The sequence below is a fragment of the Anopheles ziemanni genome, unplaced genomic scaffold (genome assembly GCF_943734765.1).
Source record: "Anopheles ziemanni unplaced genomic scaffold, idAnoZiCoDA_A2_x.2 scaffold_41_ctg1, whole genome shotgun sequence".
NCBI lineage: Eukaryota > Metazoa > Arthropoda > Insecta > Diptera > Culicidae > Anopheles > Anopheles ziemanni.
Window position 1 is genome coordinate 440,001 of NW_026690082.1, and position 22,500 is coordinate 462,500.

The 22,500-nt window shown below is 46.4% G+C and overlaps 2 non-coding genes across 2 annotated transcripts in view; both read right to left on the reverse strand.

Moving 5' to 3' along the window:
- Positions 1-257, reverse strand: part of LOC131292943 (large subunit ribosomal RNA) — a 4,085-nt gene extending 3,828 nt beyond the window's left edge. Inside the window, exon 1 of the ribosomal RNA XR_009190373.1 lies at positions 1-257. This exon is cut by the window's left edge and continues 3,828 nt beyond it. This is a non-coding gene — a ribosomal RNA (large subunit ribosomal RNA).
- Positions 258-744: 487 nt separating this feature from the next.
- Positions 745-899, reverse strand: LOC131292944 (5.8S ribosomal RNA). The gene has a single exon (XR_009190374.1). It is a non-coding gene; the product is annotated as a 5.8S ribosomal RNA (ribosomal RNA).
- Positions 900-22,500: the final 21,601 nt, after the last annotated feature.

Sequence of the window (22,500 nt, forward strand, 5' to 3'; positions counted from 1 at the left end):
CCAACGGGCGCTGTTCTACGGGCCTATCACCCTCTATGGGTTCTGAGCCACATTCAAGTTGGACTTGAAAAGCGCTAAGATGACGGATAGTGAGACGCACCAGTACACGGAATCGGATAGACGGACAGGCCGCCACCCCTACGTGCTGAGCTTCTCCCGTTTCGCTCGCAGCTACTCAGGGAATCCCGGTTGGTTTCTTTTCCTCCCCTTATTAATATGCTTAAATTCAGGGGGTTGTCACACATGAACTGAGGCTTATGTACCTTGCGGTTGTTATCGTCACATCTGGCTTGCGACTACTTTGTTTCAATGTCCAATATGTACCGTTGGACTCGGTTAACGGGCTGTTAGCCCGCGTGTGGTTTAACTCACTGATACCTTCCATTGCCCATACGCTAGTTTGTTTGTGTTCCTTTGGTCAACTTCCATACTTGAATCATTTGTGCTACCGCTGCTGCTTCGACGCTACTTTGACATCTTCGCTTCTATTTAAATAAATAAATAAGCTGAAGCTAGACATCAGTAAACACCACCACAGACACCACAAGCACGCCTTCTCCTCGTACTTCCGCCTCACGCGGGAACACGGACGCTCTAAATACTTCGAATTCCAATGCCAGTATATTGTAAACCACGGGTTCTTTAATGCTAGCGGGTCGTCGCGACCCTAGTTAACATCATGGTGCACGTCTCGTGACGGGTGTCACGGCGTAGTTAAATGTATGCGATACATTTCTCAAATATAAGCGCTCAGTCATCTGTACATCATGGTAGGTTCCCACGACGTGCAATATGCGTTCAACTTATCAATGTTCATGTGTCCTGCAGTTCACATTATGACGCGCAGTTAGCTGCGGTCTTCATCGATCCATGAGCCGAGTGATCCACTGCCGAGGGTGACTAACTTGCGTAAGCCGCCGCTGTGCGCGTATACCCGTTCCCCGTAGGGAGGAGCAAGCCGCCGCTTAGAGACGAAGCATAAAGTGTCCTCATTCCACATAGGGCAAGCTGGATGAATCCATTTTACCCAGGACGGCCGAAGCGGCGTGGACCAGGGGAGAACTGAACCTTATACTTCACACCACAGTAAGTCTACGTGTCCTCTTCCACATAGGGCAAGCTAGAACTAACTATCTTACCCAGGACTGCCGAAGCAGCGTGGACCAGGGGAGGAACACACTTTTCATGGAAACGTAAGGCATCCATGACTGCCATAACGTAAGCCGCCGCTGTGCGCGTATACCCGTTCCCCGTAGGGAGGAGCAAGCCGCCGCTTAGAGACGAAGCATAAAGTGTCCTCATTCCACATAGGGCAAGCTGGATGAATCCATTTTACCCAGGACGGCCGAAGCGGCGTGGACCAGGGGAGAACTGAACTTTATACTTCACACCACAATAAGTCTACGTGTCCTCTTCCACATAGGGCAAGCTAGAACTAACTATCTTACCCAGGACTGCCGAAGCAGCGTGGACCAGGGGAGGAACACACTTTTCATAGAAACGTAAGGCATCCATGACTGCCATAGTGCGTAAGCCGCCGCTGTGCGCGTAAACCCGTTCCCCGTAGGGAGGAGTCAAGCCGCCGCTTAGAGACGAAGTATGAAGTGTCCTCTTCCACATAGGGCAAGCTAGAATGAACTATCTTACCCAGGACCGCCGAAGCAGCGTGGACCAGGGGAGAACTGAACTTTATACTTCACACCACAGTATTGAGTAATGTGCCCTCTTCCACATAGGGCAAGCTGGAATGTTCCATTTTACCCAGGACGGCCGAAGCGGCGTGGACCAGTGGAGGACTACACAATCATGAGGTTCGATATCGACTTGTGTGTTTCAATAGGATACCGATGGTATGGTTTGAACCGATTTGATTTAGCCATTCTGAAGTCATCACTTGGTTGAAGCGCTGAACTAGGGAGGCATCGTTTACATATATATTGGTTTTCGCATGCTCTACTAGGTTAATGTCATGAGGTTGGCTATCGAGCATGCCCAAGTGATGACTTGATTGTGTGCTTGCTTGAATTCTTCACATTTCATACCATCGGTTAGTTGTCGAATCATTCCTCGATCATAACCTTCGTTCTTGGTTCATGTATGCTCTCTTCCACATAGGGCAAGCTAGAATTAACTATCTTACCCAGGACCGCCGAAGCAGCGTGGACCAGGGGAGAACTATACTTTGTCTTGTATGCCCTCTTCCACATAGGGCAAGCTAGAACTAACTATCTTACCCAGGACCGCCGAAGCAGCGTGGACCAGTGGAGGACTATACTTTGTTCATAACACCACAGTATTGAGTAATGTGCCCTCTTCCACATAGGGCAAGCTAGAATGAACTATCTTACCCAGGACCGCCGGAGCAGTGTGGACCAGTGGAGGACTACACAATCATGAGGTTTGATATCGACTTGTGTGTTTCAATAGGGTACCGATGGTATGTTTTGAACCGATTTGATTTAGCCATTCTGAAGTCATCACTTGGTTGAAGCGCTGAACTAGGGAGGGGCATCGTTTACATATATATTGGTTTTCGCATGCTCTACTAGGTTAATGTCATAGGGTTGGCTATCGAGCATGCCCAAGTGATGACTTGATTGTGTGCTTGCTTGAATTCTTCACATTTCATACCATCGGTTAGTTGTCGAATCATTCCTCGATCATAACCTTCGTTCTTGGTTCATGTATGCTCTCTTCCACATAGGGCAAGCTAGAATTAACTATCTTACCCAGGACCGCCGAAGCAGCGTGGACCAGGGGAGAACTATACTTTGTCTTGTATGCCCTCTTCCACATAGGGCAAGCTAGAACTAACTATCTTACCCAGGACCGCCGAAGCAGCGTGGACCAGTGGAGGACTATACTTTGTTCATTACACCACAGTATTAAGTATGGTGTCCTCTTCCACATAGGGCAAGCTAGAACTAACTATCTTACCCAGGACCGCCGAAGCAGTGTGGACCAGGGGAGGACTATACTTTATACTTCACACACTAGCCATACTGAAGTCATCACTTGGTTGAAGCGCTGAACTACGGCGGGGTAATCGTTTACAGGTTATAATCATATAGCTGCATGCTCATTAGTAGATAATGGAATATTGTATGGCAATATGAGCATGCCCAAGTGATGACTTTGTTTCAAGCTCAACAGGTAGGGTATTGAGTCCTCTTCCACATAGGGCAAGCTAGAATGAACTATCTTACCCAGGACCGCCGGAGCAGCGTGGACCAGTGGAGGACTCTATACTTTATACTTCACACCACAGTATTGAGTACTTCTTGCATGAAGCCCCTAATGAGAACCACGAGGGCTCTCTCAATGTAGAACCACAAGGGCTCTAGTACCGATTCTCTCGGTACGGCTTGGTCCGTGTTCCTTTATGCTTGTACTCTTAGAAAGTCTCAACCCGGAGGTCTTGACTTTGATTGTCATAGTTGGACTACGACGGGGCATCCGACCATTGCTGATCGAACACCCCTGATTCACCATCTTTCGGGTAGGCGGTACGCGTACCTCCGGACGCGGAAGTCTCAACCCGGAGGTCTTGACTTTGGTTGTCATAGTTGGACTATGACGGGGCATCCGACCATTGCTGATCGAACACCCCTGTTACACCATCTTTCGGATAGGCGGTGCGCGACACCACCGACGCGGAAAGTCTCAACCAGGAGGTCTTGACTTTGTATTGTTGGATAGTCCTCTTCCACTATAGGGCAAGCTGGAAATATTCCATTTTACCCAGGACTGCCGAGGCAGCGTGGACCAGGGGAGAACTTCACGGAATCTTCAGGCATCCATGATTGCCATAGTGCGTAAGCCGCCGCTGTGTGCGTCAACTCGTTCCCCGTGAGGAGGAGTCTAGCCGCCGCTAAAAGACGAAGCATTAAGTGTCCTCATTCCACTATAGGGCAAGCTAGAATGAACTATCTTACCCAGGACCGCCGAAGCAGCGTGGACCAGGCGAAGACTATACTTTATACTTCACACCACAGTATTGAGTACGACTTGCATAAAGCCCCTAATGAGAACCACGAGGGCTCTCTCAATGTAGAACCACGAGGGCTCTAGTACCGATTCTCTCGGTACGGCTTGGTCCGTGTTCCTTTATGCTTGTACTCGCGGAAAGTCTCAACCCGGAGGTCTTGACTTTGATTGTCATAGTTGGACTACGACGGGGCATCCGACCATTGCTGACCGAACACCCCTGATTCATCATCTTTCGGATAGGAGGTGCGCCCACCTCCGACGCGGAAGTCTCAACCCGGAGGTTCGGACTTAGAGTTTTTCCCATTTAAAAGTTTTTCTCTTAGCCATACTGAAGTCATCACTTGGTGAACGATTGAACTAGGGCGGGTTAATCGTTTATAGGTATCATGTGGTTTGCATGCTCTCTTAGGTTAAGGTCATGTGGTTGGCTATCGAGCATGCCCAAGTGATGACTTTGTTTCACGCTTGCTTGATTTCTTCATGATTCCCTGTTATATAGTGTAATCATTCGAGAACAGGGAATCTTTGGTTTTGCTCAACAGGTATTGGATGTCAACTTGGTATCTAGATCGCATTAAGTCTCAACCCTTAGGTTCGGACTTGTATAGTGACATCTTGTTACGGTCTTGAGTCTCAACCCGCAGGTTCGGACTACTTAGTGTTTGATCGAATATAATATGGCAACTTGTGCCTAAGTCTCAACCCGCAGGTTCGGACTTCTGTTTATTTGGCCAATGTATGTATAAGGCAACTTGTGCCTAAGTCTCAACCCGCAGGTTCGGACTTGTGTATTTGTTCGAAGTCATGTATAAGGCAACGTGTGCCTAAGTCTCAACCCGCAGGTTCGGACTTGTTAGTGTTTCGTCAACTTTCATATGGCAACTTGTGCCTAAGTCTCAACCCGCAGGTTCGGACTTGTGTATTTGTTCGAAGTCATGTATAAGGCAACTTGTGCCTAAGTCTCAACCCGCAGGTTCGGACTTGTGTATTTGTTCGAAGTCATGTATAAGGCAACGTGTGCCTAAGTCTCAACCCGCAGGTTCGGACTTGTTAGTGTTTCGTCAACTTTCATATGGCAACTTGTGCCTGAGTCTCAACCCGCAGGTTCGGACTTCTATAGTGTTTCGTCAATTATCATATGGCAACTTGTGCCGAAGTCTCAACCCGCAGGTTCGGACTTCTGGAAGGATCACTTGGCCACTAATGATCCTTCCGCAGGTTCACCTACGGAAACCTTGTTACGACTTTTACTTCCTCTAAATCATCAAGTTCGGTCAACTTCGATAAAGCAGACGCGGTTCACGAGGATCCAGCGAACGATCATCTCCAAAGACCTCACTAAATAATCCATCGGTAGTAGCGACGGGCGGTGTGTACAAAGGGCAGGGACGTATTCAACGCTGGCTGATGACCAGCACTTACTAGAAGTTCCGAGTTCATATGGACCATTGCAATCCATAATCCCTACTAAGTGAGTATTTGAGTGATTTCCCGTTCCTCTCGGAATAGGAGACACGCTGCTACCCACATTGTAGCACGCGTGTAGCCCAGAACATCTAAGGGCATCACGGACCTGTTATCGCTCGATCTCATTTTGCTAAACACAAATTGTCCTGCTAAGCAGCGTACCGTAAGTGCACTTGCGCACACGAACAGCGAAGGTGTCAGGTCATACTCCACCGAAAGGTCCTAACCCGTTCCAATCGGCATCGACGCATTAACGCTGACTGCGTTCTAGTTAGCATATGTGAGTCACGTTCGTTATCGGAATTAACCAGACAAATCAATCCACGAACTAAGAACGGCCATGCACCACTACCCTTAAATTTGAGAAAGAGCTATTAATCTGTCTCACCTCCATAAGTTCGGACCTGGTAAGTTTTCCCGTGTTGAGTCAAATTGAACCGCAAGCTCCATTTCATTGTGGTGCCCTTCCGTCAATTCCTTTAAGTTTCAACTTTGCAACCATACTTCCCCCGGAACCTGACTTTGGTTTCCCGGAAGCTACTGAGAGCACCTGGTTGTAGCGTCTCCCAATTGCTAGTTGGCATCGTTTACGGTTAGAACTAGGGCGGTATCTAATCGCCTTCGATCCTCTAACTTTCGTTCTTGATTAAAGAAAGCATCCTTGACAAATGCCTTCGCTTTAGTTAGTCTTACGACGGTCTACGAATTTCACCTCTCGCGCCGTAATACTAGTGTCCCCAACTACTTCTGTTAATCATTACCTCCGGTCTGAGTACAAACCAATGAAAGATTAGACCAAGGTCGTATTCCATTATTCCATGCAAGATTATTCTAGGGCGTTTGGGCACCCTGCTTTAAGCACTCTAATTTGTTCAAGGTAAACGTGAGCGGTCGAGCTCTATGTTACACTTGCACCCGTTGAAGGGCACACCATGACACAGACTTGGTGCCCTACCACACCATTGAGTCGCAACCAGATTCCGACTTGGCCCACCGACCACGGGTTGACCGGGTCGGCGGAGCCGGACTGTGTTGGACAAGTATCAACTTCGAACGTTTTAACCGCAACAATTTTAATATACGCTAGTGGAGCTGGAATTACCGCGGCTGCTGGCACCAGACTTGCCCTCCACTTGATCCTCGTAGAAGGATTTATGCTCTACTCATTCCAATTATGAAACATCATTAAAGAGTTTCATATTGTTATTTCTCGTCACTACCTCCCCGTCCCGGGATTGGGTAATTTACGCGCCTGCTGCCTTCCTTGGATGTGGTAGCCATTTCTCAGGCTCCCTCTCCGGAATCGAACCCTGATTCCCCGTTACCCGTTGCAACCATGGTAGTCCTCTATACTACCATCCATAGTTGATAGGGCAGATATTTGCGAGATCTGTCGTCGGTGCGAGACCATACGATCAGCATCATTATCCAGACTTCAACTCAATGACACGGAGAACCCGCGATTGGTTTGACTAATAAGTGCACCAGTTCCCGCGAGGGTCCTGGCATGTTGCATGTATTAGCTCTAGATTTTCCACAGTTATCCAAGTAACTAGGTTGATGATCTCGTAAATTATAGCTGTTATACTGAGCCTTATGCGGTTTCACATTAAATCTGTTTGTACTTAGACATGCATGGCTTAACCTTTGAGACGAGCGTATATTACTGGTAGGATCAACCAGAATTCCGACTTTGCGTTCGAATGTTCATTGTCCCATTGCACCCGGAGGAGCAAACACCACGTTCTATATGTTGTCAAGTCCGGTAGCACACGGGAGGCGAGCCCCCGTGCGAACCTCATTGCCCTCGTATCACACACACCCGATGCACCGGACAGGCACTTGAGCGGCATTCGACTCCGCTAAGCGCTCGTGCGCCCGATTGTGCATGCGCTGACGGGGCCTTCATACCCCTACCACAGCGACCTTATGCCAAACTTCCATGAATACTTAGGTGAGCTGACAAGGGCCTTCATTTCCCTACCATCAACTAAAGGACACGCTAGGCGCGTCCGATCATTGCAACTGCGGGGCTTTCATACCCCAATCACCACAGTACGCAATTCACCAGAGTTTAATCACAACCCCCCCGGACATGGCACACTATTAACTTGCAACAAAACTTAGTGTGTGCCGGGCACATCGGTTCCACAAAATCATTCCCGATGTACCCCAATTGGGGTTGTGAACGCATCCATGGTCCTCTGACACACCCAACCAAGCGTGGATACTACATACCTCAAACACCCAGTACACTAACAGACAAATCAACATATGGTTGCTTTCCCCCAGACATTTGCCAATCACTTGGCACCCGGACGGGAACTCGCTCCTGATTGCGCCATTGCCACCCATTTGCCAAGAGCGAGTTCTGTATGTAGATTTCATTTGGAAAGACAACCGTGTACTGGATATTCTATCCGACGATTACAGATGACGAGTACGAGACTCGACTACACTCACGGATAATACATTTTGGGTCGAGATTGCTTTCGGGGTTTTCGATTGGTCTTGCGCTTGTAAACGTATAACTTTGACTTGTGGTAACCTCGGTATGTTAGTCGATCACGTGGTTGTGAACTGGGTAAGGGTGGGCAATCTGTTCACTTGCACTCTGGGTAGGAATATGGTGAGCGCTATAGGTTAAAGATCATGGTATGGTTCCATCGTGATGACTTTCGCTAGATAGTAGTATGTTTGGATAGTTATAACGTTTTTGGCCATTTGTTCATAGTGTTCGGTCCATTGAGGAATTCGATTGGTCTTTGCTTCACACACGTGGTCGATCACTTGGATGTGAACTAGGGTGAGATTAAGGTGTTCACTAGTGCTCTTCGGTTTTGGATCAGTAATGAGCACTTGATTGGTTTCGCATAATATGTATCCATAGTGATGACTCTTTCCAGCTTAAGATTTCGTTACCAGTTTCGAATCCTCCCCACGTTCGCTTTTACTTGGTTAGGTTTTCGAGTGTAGATTTGAAAGCAATCTCATGTATGTATCCCATCTGATATAAGCCACTGACAGTTCATGTCACCTCGTTCAACTCTCGCTGGGTCACAGAAGTATGTTACTGCGCCCATTATCCCTACTCGGATAGGTTCGGTTCGTTCGTTTTATACTACGGTGAGTAAACTCAATTTGTGCATCGCATAGCCATGGAAAGCAAGCTTTCGCGGGCCTCTTCGACTGTTTTGATACGAGCTGTGCCCGTGATGCTTGTCATCCCAGGATACTAGACCCCTTTGGACGACCGCATGACCATCAGAAAGTAAATTCCACGTTCGGTTTATTTGCTACTTCCACCGTTCTAGTACTATGGGGTTGGAACCCCTAACATAAAGTATCTATGTAGAACCACGAGGGCTCTCAATGTAGAACCACAAGGGCTCTAGTACCGATTCTCTCGGTACGCTTGGTCCGTGTTCCTTTATGTTTGTACTCTTGTGTGTATAAAATTCATGTTCGATTTGGGATATTTGCTACTTTCACCTGTGCGCTGTGTATAACTACGGAGAAACTCAATTTGTGCATCGCATAGCCATGGAAAGCAAGCTTTCGCGGGCCTCTTCGACTGTTTTGATACGAGACTGTGCCCGTGATGCTTGTCATCCCAGGATACTAGACCCCTTTGGACGACCGCATGACCAACAGAATGTAAATTCCAGTTCGTTTTTGGATATTTGCTACTGTCACCGTTTGAGTACTATGGGGCTTGAACCCCTAACATAAAGTCTTTGTGTAGAACCACGAGGGCTCTATAGTACCGATTCTCTCGGCACGCTTGGTCCGTGTTCCTTTATGTTCGTACTCTTGTGTGTATAATATTCATGTTCGGTTTGGGATATTTGCTACTGTCACCGTTTGAGTACTATGGGGCTTGAACCCCTAACATAAAGTCTTTGTGTAGAACCACGAGGGCTCTATAGTACCGATTCTCTCGGCACGCTTGGTCCGTGTTCCTTTATGTTCGTACTCTTGTGTGTATAATATTCATGTTCGGTTTGGGATATTTGCTACTTTCACCTGGGTCCCGTTCTTCATACAAGTCTGCCTTGCTAATGTGGTAACTTTATAGTGTAGTTCTGACATCCCAATTTTGGGACTTAGCCGATTTTTCATGAATTTCCATATGACCCATAGGGTCCCTTTCTTCATACAAGCTTGCCTAGGGCGATCGGTCAAAACTTGTCTTACTATTCGATTGGTCTTCGCAGTTTCACCCTAGGCAATTCGCCTAGGTCTGTCTTCTTGAGGAGGCCAAAACCCGAAATAAGGAGGTCTGGCCGACCCTGAAACCTCCCCTGTCTTAACTACACTAACCCGATTTTTCAGGGTCCTCAGCGCCATACAACTTTGCCTAGGTCACTTATACTCTTGACTTAGGCCATCTGACTTGGTCCGTGTTTCTTCCTAGGGTTCACCTAGGTACTTTGCCTTGCTTGATGTGGTAACTTTTTAGTGTAGTTCTGACATCCCAATTTTGGGACTTAGCCGATTTTTCATGAATTTCCATATGACCCTAAGGGTCCCTTTCTTCATACAAGCTTGCCTAGGGCGATCGGTCAAAACTTGTCTTACTATTCGATTGGTCTTCGCACTTTCACCCTAGGCAGTTTGCCTAGGTCTGTCTTCTTGAGGAGGTCAAAACCCAAAATAAGGAGGTTCAGCCGACCCAAAAACCTCCCCTGTCTGAACTACACTAACCCGATTTTTCAGGGTCCTCAGCGCCATACAACTTTGCCTAGGTCACATGTACTCTTGACTTAGGCCATCTGACTTGGTCCGTGTTTCTTCTTAGGGTTCACCTAGGTACTTTGCCTTGCTTGATGTGGTAACTTTTTAGTGTAGTTCAGACATCCCAATTTTGGGACTTAGCCGATTTTTCATGGATTTTCCATATGACCCATAGGGTCCCTTTCTTCATACAAGCTTGCCTAGGGCGATCGGTCAAAACTTGTCTTACTATTCGATTGGTCTTCGCACTTTCACCCTAGGCAGTATGCCTAGGTGTAGCTTCTTGAGGAGGTCAAAACCCAAAATAAGGAGGTTCAGCCGACCCAAAAACCTCCCCTGTCTGAACTACACTAACCCGATTTTTCAGGGTCCTCAGCGCCATACAACTTTGCCTAGGTCACTTGTACTCTTGACTTAGGCCATCTGACTTGGTCCGTGTTTCTTCTTAGGGTTCACCTAGGTACTTTGCCTTGCTTGATGTGGTAACTTTTTAGTGTAGTTCAGACATCCCAATTTTGGGACTTAGCCGATTTTTCATGTATTTCCATATGACCCATAGGGTCCCTTTCTTCATACAAGCTTGCCTAGGGCGATCGGTCAAAACTTGTCTTACTATTCGATTGGTCTTCGCACTTTCACCCTAGGCAGTTTGCCTAGGTGTAGCTTCTTGAGGAGGTCAAAACCCAAAATAAGGAGGTTCAGCCGACCCAAAAACCTCCCCTGTCTAAACTACACTAACCAGATTTTTCAGGGTCCTCACCGTCATACAACTTTGCCTAGGTCACTTGTTCTCTTGACTTAGGCCATCTGACTTGGTCCGTGTTTCTTGCTTGGGTTCACCTAGGTACTTTGCCTTGCTTGATGTGGTAACTTTTTAGTGTAGTTCAGACATCCCAATTTTGGGACTTAGCCGATTTTTCATGTATTTCCATATGACCCATAGGGTCCCTTTCTTCATACAAGCTTGCCTAGGGCGATCGGTCAAAACTTGTCTTACTATTCGATTGGTCTTCGCACTTTCACCCTAGGCAGTTTGCCTAGGTGTAGCTTCTTGAGGAGGTCAAAACCCAAAATAAGGAGGTTTAGCCGACCCAAAAACCTCCCCTGTCTAAACTACACTAACCAGATTTTTCAGGGTCCTCACCGTCATACAACTTTGCCTAGGTCACTTGCACTCTTGACTTAGGCCATCTGACTTGGTCCGTGTTTCTTGCTAGGGTTCACCTAGGTAGTTTGCCTTGCTTGATGTGGTAACTTTTTAGTGTAGTTCTGACATCCCAATTTTGGGACTTAGCCGATTTTTCATGTATTTCCATATGACCCTTAGGGTCCCTTTCTTCATACAAGCTTGCCTAGGGCGATCGGTCAAAACTTGTCTTACTATTCGATTGGTCTTCGCACTTTCACCCTAGGCAGTTTGCCTAGGTGTAGCTTCTTGATGAGGCCAAAACCCAAAATAAGGGGGTTCGGCCGACCCAAAAACCTACCCTGTCTAAACTACACTAACCAGATTTTTCAGGGTCCTCAGCGCCATACAACTTTGCCTAGGTCACTTGTTCTATTGACTTAGGCCATCTGACTTGGTCCGTGTTTCTTCCTAGGGTTCACCTAGGTACTTTGCCTTGCTTGGTGTGGTAACTTTTTAGTGTAGTTCTGACATCCTCATTTTGGGACTTAGCCGATTTTTCGTAAAATACCATATGACCCATATGGGTCCTTTCCTTCATATAAGTTTGCCTTGCTTGGTGTGGTAACATTTGAGTGTAGTTCTGACATCCCCATTTTGGGACTTAGCCGATTTTTCGATCCATACCATATGACCCATCAGGGTCCTTTCCTTCATATAAGTTTGCCTTGCTTGGTGTGGTAACATTTGAGTGTAGTTCTGACATCCCCATTTTGGGACTTAGCCGATTTTTCGTAAAATACCATATGACCCATCAGGGTCCTTGCCTTCATATAAGTTTGCCTTGCTTGGTGTGGTAACATTTGAGTGTAGTTCTGACATCCCCATTTTGGGACTTAGCCGATTTTTCGATCAATACCATATGACCCATCAGGGTCCTTTGCTTCATATAAGTTTGCCTTGCTTGGTGTGGTAACATTTGAGTGTAGTTCTGACATCATCATTTTGGGACTTAGCCGATTTTTCGTAAAATACCATATGACCCATATGGGTCCTTTGCTTCATATAAGTTTGCCTTGCTTGGTGTGGTAACATTTGAGTGTAGTTCTGACATCCCCATTTTGGGACTTAGCCGATTTTTCGTAAAATACCATATGACCCATCAGGGTCCTTTGCTTCATATAAGTTTGCCTTGCTTGGTGTGGTAACTTGTTAGTGTAGTTCTGACATCATCATTTTGGGACTTAGCCGATTTTTCGTAAAATACCATATGACCCATCAGGGTCCTTGCCTTCATATAAGTTTGCCTTGCTTGGTGTGGTAACATTTGAGTGTAGTTCTGACATCCCCATTTTGGGACTTAGCCGATTTTTCGTAAAATACCATTTGACCCATCAGGGTCTTTTGCTTCATATAAGTTTGCCTTGCTTGGTGTGGTAACATATGAGTGTAGTTCAGACATCCCCATTTTGGGACTTAGCCGATTTTTCGTAAAATACCATATGACCCATCAGGGTCCTTTGCTTCATATAAGTTTGCCTTGCTTGGTGTGGTAACATTTGAGTGTAGTTCTGACATCCCCATTTTGGGACTTAGCCGATTTTTCGTAAAATACCATATGACCCATCAGGGTCCTTTGCTTCATATAAGTTTGCCTTGCTTGGTGTGGTAACATTTGAGTGTAGTTCTGACATCCCCATTTTGGGACTTAGCCGATTTTTCGATCAATACCATATGACCCATCAGGGTCCTTTGCTTCATATAAGTTTGCCTTGCTTGGTGTGGTAACATTTGAGTGTAGTTCTGACATCCCCATTTTGGGACTTAGCCGATTTTTCGATCCATCCCATATGACCCATCAGGGTCCTTTTTCTTCATATAAGTTTCCCAAGACTTAGTGCTTTTTTCCTTTGGACACCAATATCACCCTTGCGGGTATCTTTGATCTTCTCACTTTGTATTGGCCGAATGTAGGTCTTGCCATGCCAAACATATAATTGTTCTACACCAAGTCTCTATCTCGTACCGCCAGCTCGGTACATTCGATTAACCTGCCCTTAAGGCACCCGGGACTTAGCCATTTTTTCACATTTTTCATGATTTTGAGGCAACTTTTCTCGACTTTGTCACCTTATATCACCAAGATCCTTTCCCTTTAGCGCTTCACTCTGTTCGTATGATATTTAGCGCTGACTATCACCTTTCTGTCGCTGAGCTCAACTTCTTATTCGGTGCCATAGAGCCAGAGATATTTGGTGTATGCTGTTATAAGGGAAGTTTGTCACTTTTTCAAAGGCCCACTTTGGGACGCCCATATCTCACCTTCAGGTATCTTCGATCTTCTTGTCGTCTATGGACGAAACTTAGGTCTTGTCTTGGCCAACTTATAAATGTTCTACGGCCAAGCCGTATCTCTTACCGCCAGCCCGGTATTTTTGGACTTAGCCGGATTTTCGCCTCTCGTGGTAACAATTTCAGACTTTGACTCACAATAACACCCAAACGGTCACATGCTAGCGCTTTGCTTGGAAGGAATTATAGTTAGCGCTACCTTTTCTCTTTCCATCGATACCTTGTTCGTTCCATTCCATGCCATACAGCCGAAGTTATGCTGTTTCCCGTTTTCCATATCATGTGGAGCTTATGCTCTGGGAAAACCATCTAACACCTGTACCACCCTTTTGGGTACCACCGATCTCGACACTATGTTCGGGCCAAATATAGGTTATAACATGCCGAACTTATAATTGTTCTACACCAAGTCTCTATCTCTTACCGCCTGCTCGGTATTTTACTCGTAAGTGAAAATTTCACAACTTGTACTTTTTGGCCCAATGTACTCGAGTTTCAATTTTGGTAACATTTTTCGACTTTGTCGCTTAATAACTTCCAAATCATGCTAGTTAGCGCTTTGCTTTCTTCTAGTCGTATCTAGCGCTGGGTGTTACCTTTCCAAAACACATCCTAGCTTTACAATCCATGCCATACAGCCGGAGCTACATGGTGCACAAGTCAAATCCATTTTAGCCATGTTTCATTTTTGCCAATTTTTGACCACTCGTATCACCCTTCCAGAGTGGTCCGATCTCCTCGCTTTCTATGGACGACTTTTAGGTCTCGTAGAGGCAAACTTATAAGTATTCTACGTCAACCCGCTATCTCTTACCGCCTGCTCGGTATTCTTGGTCTTGTCCGATTTTTGGCCATTTTGGTATTATTTTTCGACTTTGTCGCTTAATAACTCAGTTTTGCTCAACACTTAGCGCTTCGGTTGTTTGGGATTATAGTTAGCGCTCGGTTCAACCTTTCCAACACTGACCTTAGCTTGTCAATCCGTTCCATACAGCCTGAGTTATTCGCGATACCGTGTTTCAACCCATTTCTCAAGTCTCGTTTTGGTCCAACTTTGAACCAGCCATATCACCCTGATGGGTACCTCCGATCTTCTCGCTCTATATTGGCCAAAGTTAGGTCTTGTGGTAACGTACTTATGATTGTTCTACGCCGTGTTCGTAGCTCTTATCGTTCGCCCGCTATTTTCGATCATAAGGTGAATTTTCGCCTCTAAACCACCATTTTTCACCTTTGCCCTCTAATATGACCGACTTGCTCAACACCTAGCGCTTCGCTTGGTAGGACACATAGCTAGCGCTCGTTGAGACCTTTCCAACGCATATCCAAGCTTTCCGATCCGAGCCATACAGCCTGAGCTATACGCGATACCGTTTTTCCCATTTTCTTGGTCACATGCACTTTAGGGTACCCCTTTTTGCCTTTGACCCTTAATACCTCCTCCGGGTCACTAGTAGGCGCTTAGCTTGGTAGGAAACATAGCTAGAGCAGGCCTTCACCTTTCCAAAACTGCCTCAAGTGTTCCGATCCGACATCTAGAACCAAAGTTATGGTCATTCCCATCATGCTCTACTTTCATGGTCAACCTCCACCAAGCACACCTAGGTTGGACCAACTTTCACCAACTCATCTCGAACCCCAAATTTGCTTCGACCTACTAGGTTTCCCTAGTAAAGTGGTCAAAACATCCATTACAACACGACTGGTCTTTCTGGTGGTCGACCTAGGCGACTTTGTTCGACGACCACCACCCCATGGAACTAAAAGACGTCCCTTGATACGGACCACCGATACATTTTCCGGCCTGTCTAAACTACACTCATCGAAATTTTTTTGGGTCCCCACCGTCATACAAGTTTGCCTAGGTCAAGTTTTTCTTCCGGATCGGCCGCGGACCTCACTTTTCATTATCTAGGGAGGCCATAGGGCCCCAAAAGGGGTTTTTTAAAATTTTCGACACTTTCGACTTTGGTCGGATTTTTTCCGATTTTGGTCCGACCTAGGGACTTGGTGGTCCAAGGAGCCTCGGGACCAAACTTTTTTCTCAGGGGTCCCTACCTCCATACAACTTTGCCTAGGTAAATTTTTTGTTCCAAATCGACCGCGGATTTCACTTTTCAATATCTGGGGCTCGTGTAGAGTCCGAATATGAGGTTTTCTCATTTTTCGACATTTTCGACTTTTTTCGACTTTTTTCGGGTTTTTCGACCTAGGGGTCCGCCGAACAAATTTTGGGTCAAAAATTTTTATTGAACTAGTCGAAAGTACGCAAAAAGATAAGACTTTTTGCCGAAGACACCATGCCCCGGAACCGACTCCTTCCCCTTCAAAATTGGGGACAAACGTGATTTTTGAAACTTTTCCTTAGGGAGCCCAAGACTTAGAAAATTTTCAAATTCTCGATTTTTCGATTGCGAGCTAGCGCTTTGCGGTCTTCGGCAATGTTGTAGATCTCGACGAGATAAGACTTTTTGGTCAAGAGACATTTTGCCCTCCGACCCCTCCTTCCCCCCGCAAATCGCCCCACAAAGTGCAATTTTTGCATTTTCACCTCTTTGCACGCACTGTTCGGCCCAAATGACCCCTTTCTATGGGTCTGAGCGCTTTGCGGTCTTCGGCAAACTTTTAGAGCGTACCAAGCCCTAATTATAATTGTTCTACACCACCTTCGTACCTCTTCATCCCTGGCCGCTATTCGCGTACCAAGGTAATTTTTGTTCATTTTGTCAACATTTTTCATCTTTGACTGCTTATATCGGCCTTGCCATGAACCGATAGCGCTTCGCTGTGTTCTAACGTAAGTTAGTACTACTCAATACCTTTCCAAATCATGTCTTAGATTGTCATTTGCTTGCATACAGCCGGAGCTATGAGCGATACCGTAAAAAGTACCGAAACTTGGAAAAATCCTTTGATCGCCCATATCCCCCCTTTGGGGGCCAGATATCGAAAAAAGTTCTGATTCAAAAAGTTGCGCATTAACGTGTTCTAGTTATGCCTAGAACATTTCACTTCGCTAGCTGGCCTGCAACTTAGCCGTAATTGGGATTTTAGGGTGTTCTTGGAGGGCCCATTTCCTGCGACTTGGTATCTTTTGGGCCCAATGTTTCTCTAATATCTCCACCAGTTTTCCAGATAGCCTTTTCAAACTTTCAGGGTGCCTAGAACACCTCAAGACCTTTCCAACGCTATGCCGTTTGCCTCGCTCGGACATCTACAGCCAAAGTTATTCGAGGTACACGGTACCTTACCCTGTTTTCTCAGTACTTGGTCGAAAATTTCGATCAGCCATATGACCGACTTGGACAACCCTGAGCGGGTTGGCCCCATATAACTAAACTTTCGTCTCGTGGAGGCAAACTTATAAATATTCCACGTCAACTCGCTATCTCGTACCGCCTTGACGGTATACTTGGTCCAAGGGCCATTTCCAGCGACTTGGTCGCAATTTCGCTCTAAGTTTCGCTAATACCTTCGTCCGTGGACATGGTGATTTTTTGTTCGTATTTTTCCTTGATAGTCCCACTCAAGACTATTCCATACCAGAGCCAAGCGTCCCGCTAAGTGCCATACAGCCTGAGCAGTAATTCATGAAAGGTACCTCTACCAGTTTTTGCCATACTTGGGTACAAACTTTGGATCGCCCATATCTCCACTTTGGAGGCCAGCCAGCACCTTGGCCCCATATACTTTTTTGTTGGTCATACCATGCACCAAATATAATTGTTCTACGTCAACTTGCTATCTCTTCTCCAACTTGCCGTTATTCTTGGTCCAAGTCCCATTTCATTCGTTTTTGGACCCATTTTGCTATATGTTTCACTAATAGCTTCGGCCATGGACAAGCTGATTTTCTATTTGTATTTTTCCTTGATAGTCCCACTCAAGACCATTCCAAAACACACCGCAGCTTGTCGCTCGGTGGCAAACTGACCAAGTTATAATTCATGAAAGGTACCTCAACTTGGCACACCACGTGGTCGGCCCAAACCATAAACCAACCAAACGACCGACTTGGAGCACCCTGACCGGGTTGGCCCCATATAATAAAAGTTGCGTCTCTACACGCCCAACTTATGAATATTCTACGCCAAGTCGCTATCTCTTACCGGTAAGCCGGTATTCACCTTCCAAGGGTGATTTTGGTCAAGCGCCATTTCCTGCGACTTGGTCCCCGAATTGGACCATCATCACCTAATATCTCCGTGGTCTTTCAACTCAGCCTCATGAAACTTTCAGGGTAGATAGGTCTCCCCAAGACCTTTCCAACGGTGAGCCGTTTGCCTCGCTCGGCCATCTACAGCCGAAGTTATTAATGGTACTTGGTACCTTACCCTGTTTTTTCCATACTTGTTCGTACTTGGGTACAAACTTTGGATCGCCCATATCTCCACTTTGGAGGCCAGCCAGCACCTTGGCCCCATATACTTTTTTGTTGGTGATACCATGCACCAAATATAATTGTTCTACGCAAGCTTGCTATCTCTTCTCCAACTTGCGGTTATTTTTGACTCAAGTCCCATTTCCATAGTTTTTGGTACCAATTTGCTCTATGTTTCGCTAATAGCTTCGCCCAAGGACTTTGTGATTTTTTGTTCGCATTTTTCCTAAATAGTCCCACTCAAGACTATTCCAAATCACACCTTAGCTTGTCGCTCAGTGCCATACAGCCAGAGTTTTAATTCATGAAAGGTACATCACCTTGGTACACCACGTGGTCGGTCCAAACCATCAACCAACCATATGACCGACTTCGAGTCGAGCTAGCGGCTAGGCTCAATATAATGAAATGCGTGTCTTGATGCGGGCTACTGACGGTCTGAACAATGTAGCTCGCTAGCTCGTCTCTAAACTTGTGTTTTGGTCGAATATTGGGTGTTCATGTACCACTTCGGGTAACATGGACTTTGGTGCAACTTTACCACTTGTGCACTTAATAACTTCCCGGTCATTCAAGTCTTTGCCTTCATACTTTCAGGGTAGTTAGGTCTCGTCGAGACCTTTCCATACATATGCCAAACTCATCGATCGGACATCTATAGCCCGAGTTATTCGCGGTACACCGTACCTTACCCTGTTTTTTCCTCAATTGGGTACAAACCTTGGAACACCCATATCGCCCCTTTAGAGACTAGCTGGCACGTTGGCCTCATATAATGATAAGTGCACCTCAACTAGGGCTACTGACGGTCAGAACATTTCAACTTGCTAGCTCGGGCCCACACTTGTGTTTTTCTCGAATATATGGTTCAAGTGTGCCACTTTGGGCACTTTTGGACATTTTGTCCCCACACAACTTTCTTGCCTTGGTAGATAGGGTCTTGTGATCTTGGGCAAAAAGATGCACCAAGATAAAGTCTAACTTTCGTTCTTGTACCGCAAAGCGCTATCTCAAACACCCGAGGAGATAGAAAGTGATTATGTTCGGTATATCGGTCTTCCATGGCCTACTATGGTAAACCCCTGCAGGTATGCAACCGAAGGTGCTTGGTACATGTATTTGGTGCAATATCGGTGCAAAGTAGGTGTTTCCTTGATCGGGCTATAACTTTCTTGGTTGATGTTGGATTGCTTTGCGGTCTTCGGGGGATAGTTAGGGAACATGTTTGCCAACATTTCCTTATTCCTCAGCCTGGCCGTACCTCTTACCGTCTAGGCGGTATACATGCTCTAAGTTGGAACTTGTGTTCCTTTGGGTAACTTCTCTGACTTTGACGCTTAATAACTTTCGTTCATATGCAGTCTAAGCTCTGCAACTCTCAGGAAAGCTAGTACTACTCATTTCCTTTCCATATCAGTCTTTGGCTTGTCGATCCGATGTCTACAGCCTTACTTATTCACGTTCCCTGTGAAGGTAGGTTTTTGCCCATTTTCCAGTTCATGTGGTAACATTCCCAGACTTTGCCGGCTTTCTCTTCATGTGGTAACTTGCTTGCTCATGTGGTAACTTGGAAGTGTATTTCTGACAGACCCAATCTGGGACTTAGCCGATTTTTCTCTTCATATTATATGGATCCTGGACTTAGCCGATTTTTCTCTTCATATCATATGGATCCATCACTAGGCCATCTTGCTTGCTTGTGTGGTAACTTGGAAGTGTATTTCTGACAGACCCAATCTGGGACTTAGCCGATTTTTCTCTTCATATTATATGGATCCTGGACTTAGCCGATTTTTCTCTTCATATCATATGGATCCATCACTAGGCCATCTTGCTTGCTTGTGTGGTAACTTGGAAGTGTATTTCTGACAGACCCAATCTGGGACTTAGCCGATTTTTCTCTTCATATCATATGGATCCATCACTAGGCCATCTTGCTTGCTTGTGTGGTAACTTGGAAGTGTATTTCTGACAGACCCAATCTGGGACTTAGCCGATTTTTCTCTTCATATTATATGGATCCTGGACTTAGCCGATTTTTCTCTTCATATCATATGGATCCATCACTAGGCCATCTTGCTTGCTTGTGTGGTAACTTGGAAGTGTATTTCTGACAGACCCAATCTGGGACTTAGCCGATTTTTCTCTTCATATTATATGGATCCTGGACTTAGCCGATTTTTCTCTTCATATCATATGGATCCATCACTAGGCCATCTTGCTTGCTTGTGTGGTAACTTGGAAGTGTATTTCTGACAGACCCAATCTGGGACTTAGCCGATTTTTCTCTTCATATCATATGGATCCATCACTAGGCCATCTTGCTTGCTTGTGTGGTAACTTGGAAGTGTATTTCTGACAGACCCAATCTGGGACTTAGCCGATTTTTCTCTTCATATTATATGGATCCTGGACTTAGCCGATTTTTCTCTTCATATCATATGGATCCATCACTAGGCCATCTTGCTTGCTTGTGTGGTAACTTGATAGTGTATTTCCGACAGACCCAATCTCGGACTTAGCCGATTTTTCTCTTCATATTATATGGTTCCATCACTAGGCCATCTTGCTTGCTTGTGTGGTATCTTGAAAGTGTATGTCTGACAGACCCAATCTCGGACTTAGCCGATTTTTCTCTTCATATAATATGGATCCTGGACTTAGCCTGTTATTAGGTTATTATATATGGATCCTGGACTTAGCCGATTATTAGGTTATTATATATGGATCCTGGACTTAGCCGATTTTTCTCTTCATATAATATGGATCCGGGACTTAGCCGATTATTAGGTTATTATATATGGATCCTGGACTTAGCCGATATTTCTCTTCATATAATATGGATCCGGGACTTAGCCAATTTTTCTCTTCATATAATATGGATCCGGGACTTAGCCGATTTTTCTCTTCATATAATATGGATCCGGGACTTAGCCAATTTTTCTCTTCATGTGGTAACGTATGCCAATCGCTCACAAGTCATGGGATAAGGGTACTTGTGTTCTTCCATCTTCTAAGTCCCGCACGGGGACATCGTGATCGCCCCAAGTCCGGAATAGCGCCAAGTCAAGCCCCACGGTGGCCGTGCAGGACCTGTTAGCGGCGGCCCCACTGACAGCACTAATCCGGACTTAGAAATTATATCTTTCTAATCGAACACCACACACGCAACACCACCATACCACCATCTCCTTGCAAGTACCTAAGTACCCGCAACTCCATGGTGAAGGCAATGTCACTCCATCACCAACCTCTTTGCATTGCAAGCACTTGCGTACCTACAACACTCCGAAGAAGGCAACGGCGCGCGATGCTCGACTCCACACACCTCACCACACCACACCACCGATGGCCAGCCAGCCAGCCAGCCCAGCTAAGGGCTAACCCACCAACCAACCACCAATGGCCTAGGCCAGCCGGATCCCACCTTCAAGTCCAAGCACAGCCAAGTGCAAGTACCGCCAAGTGTTCACCAACCAACCATCACACCAGGTCAGCCGGCCAGTACCCACCTTCAAGTGCCATTACCCTCGGGTGCAAGCCCAATCAAGTGTTAACCAACCAACCCGGCCAAGGCAGCCAACAGGCCGGCACCCTACAGCACCGACCCGCCATCACCACCTCAACCGTTGACCATGCAAGTGGCCTCGGACAACAGGTGACACCCGAAGTACATCCGAAGAACGTATATCAAGTGTTTGCTCACCAAGTCCTCAACCAACCCCAAGTACCCGGAGGTACCCAGAGTGTTGGATCCGCCAACCCGTCCCGGCACTCCAAGTCCTTGCGAACCCAAAGTGTTTGCCCGGTAGGGCCATTGTATCACAACGCTTGCGACCATGCAAGTGGCCTCGAACAAGGTGACAGGGGTATCTTCACCAAGTCCTCAACCAACCCCAAGTACCCGGAGGTACCCAGAGTGTTGGGTCCGCCAACCACTACCAGCACTCCAAGTCCTTGCGAACCCAAAGTGTTTGCCCGGTAGGGCCATTAGACCACAACGCTTGCTAACCATGCAAGTGGCCTCGGACAACAGGTGACACCCGAAGTACATCCGAAGAGTGTATATCAAGTGTTTGCTCACCAAGTCCTCAACCAACCCCAAGTACCCGGAGGTACCCAGAGTGTTGGGTCCGCCAACCACTACCAGCACTCTAAGTCCTCGCGAACCCAAAGTGTTTGCCCGGTAGGGCCATTAGACCACAACGCTTGCTAACCATGCAAGTGGTCTCGGACAACAGGCGATACCCGAAGTACATCCGAAGAGTGTATATCAAGTGTTTGTTCACCAAGTCCTCAACCAACCCCAAGTACCCGGAGGTACCCAGAGTGTTGGATCCGCAAACCCGTCCCGGCACTCCAAGTCCTTGCGAACCCAAAGTGTTTGCCCGGTAGGGCCATTGTATCACAACGCTTGCTACCATGCAAGTGGCCTCGGACAACAGGT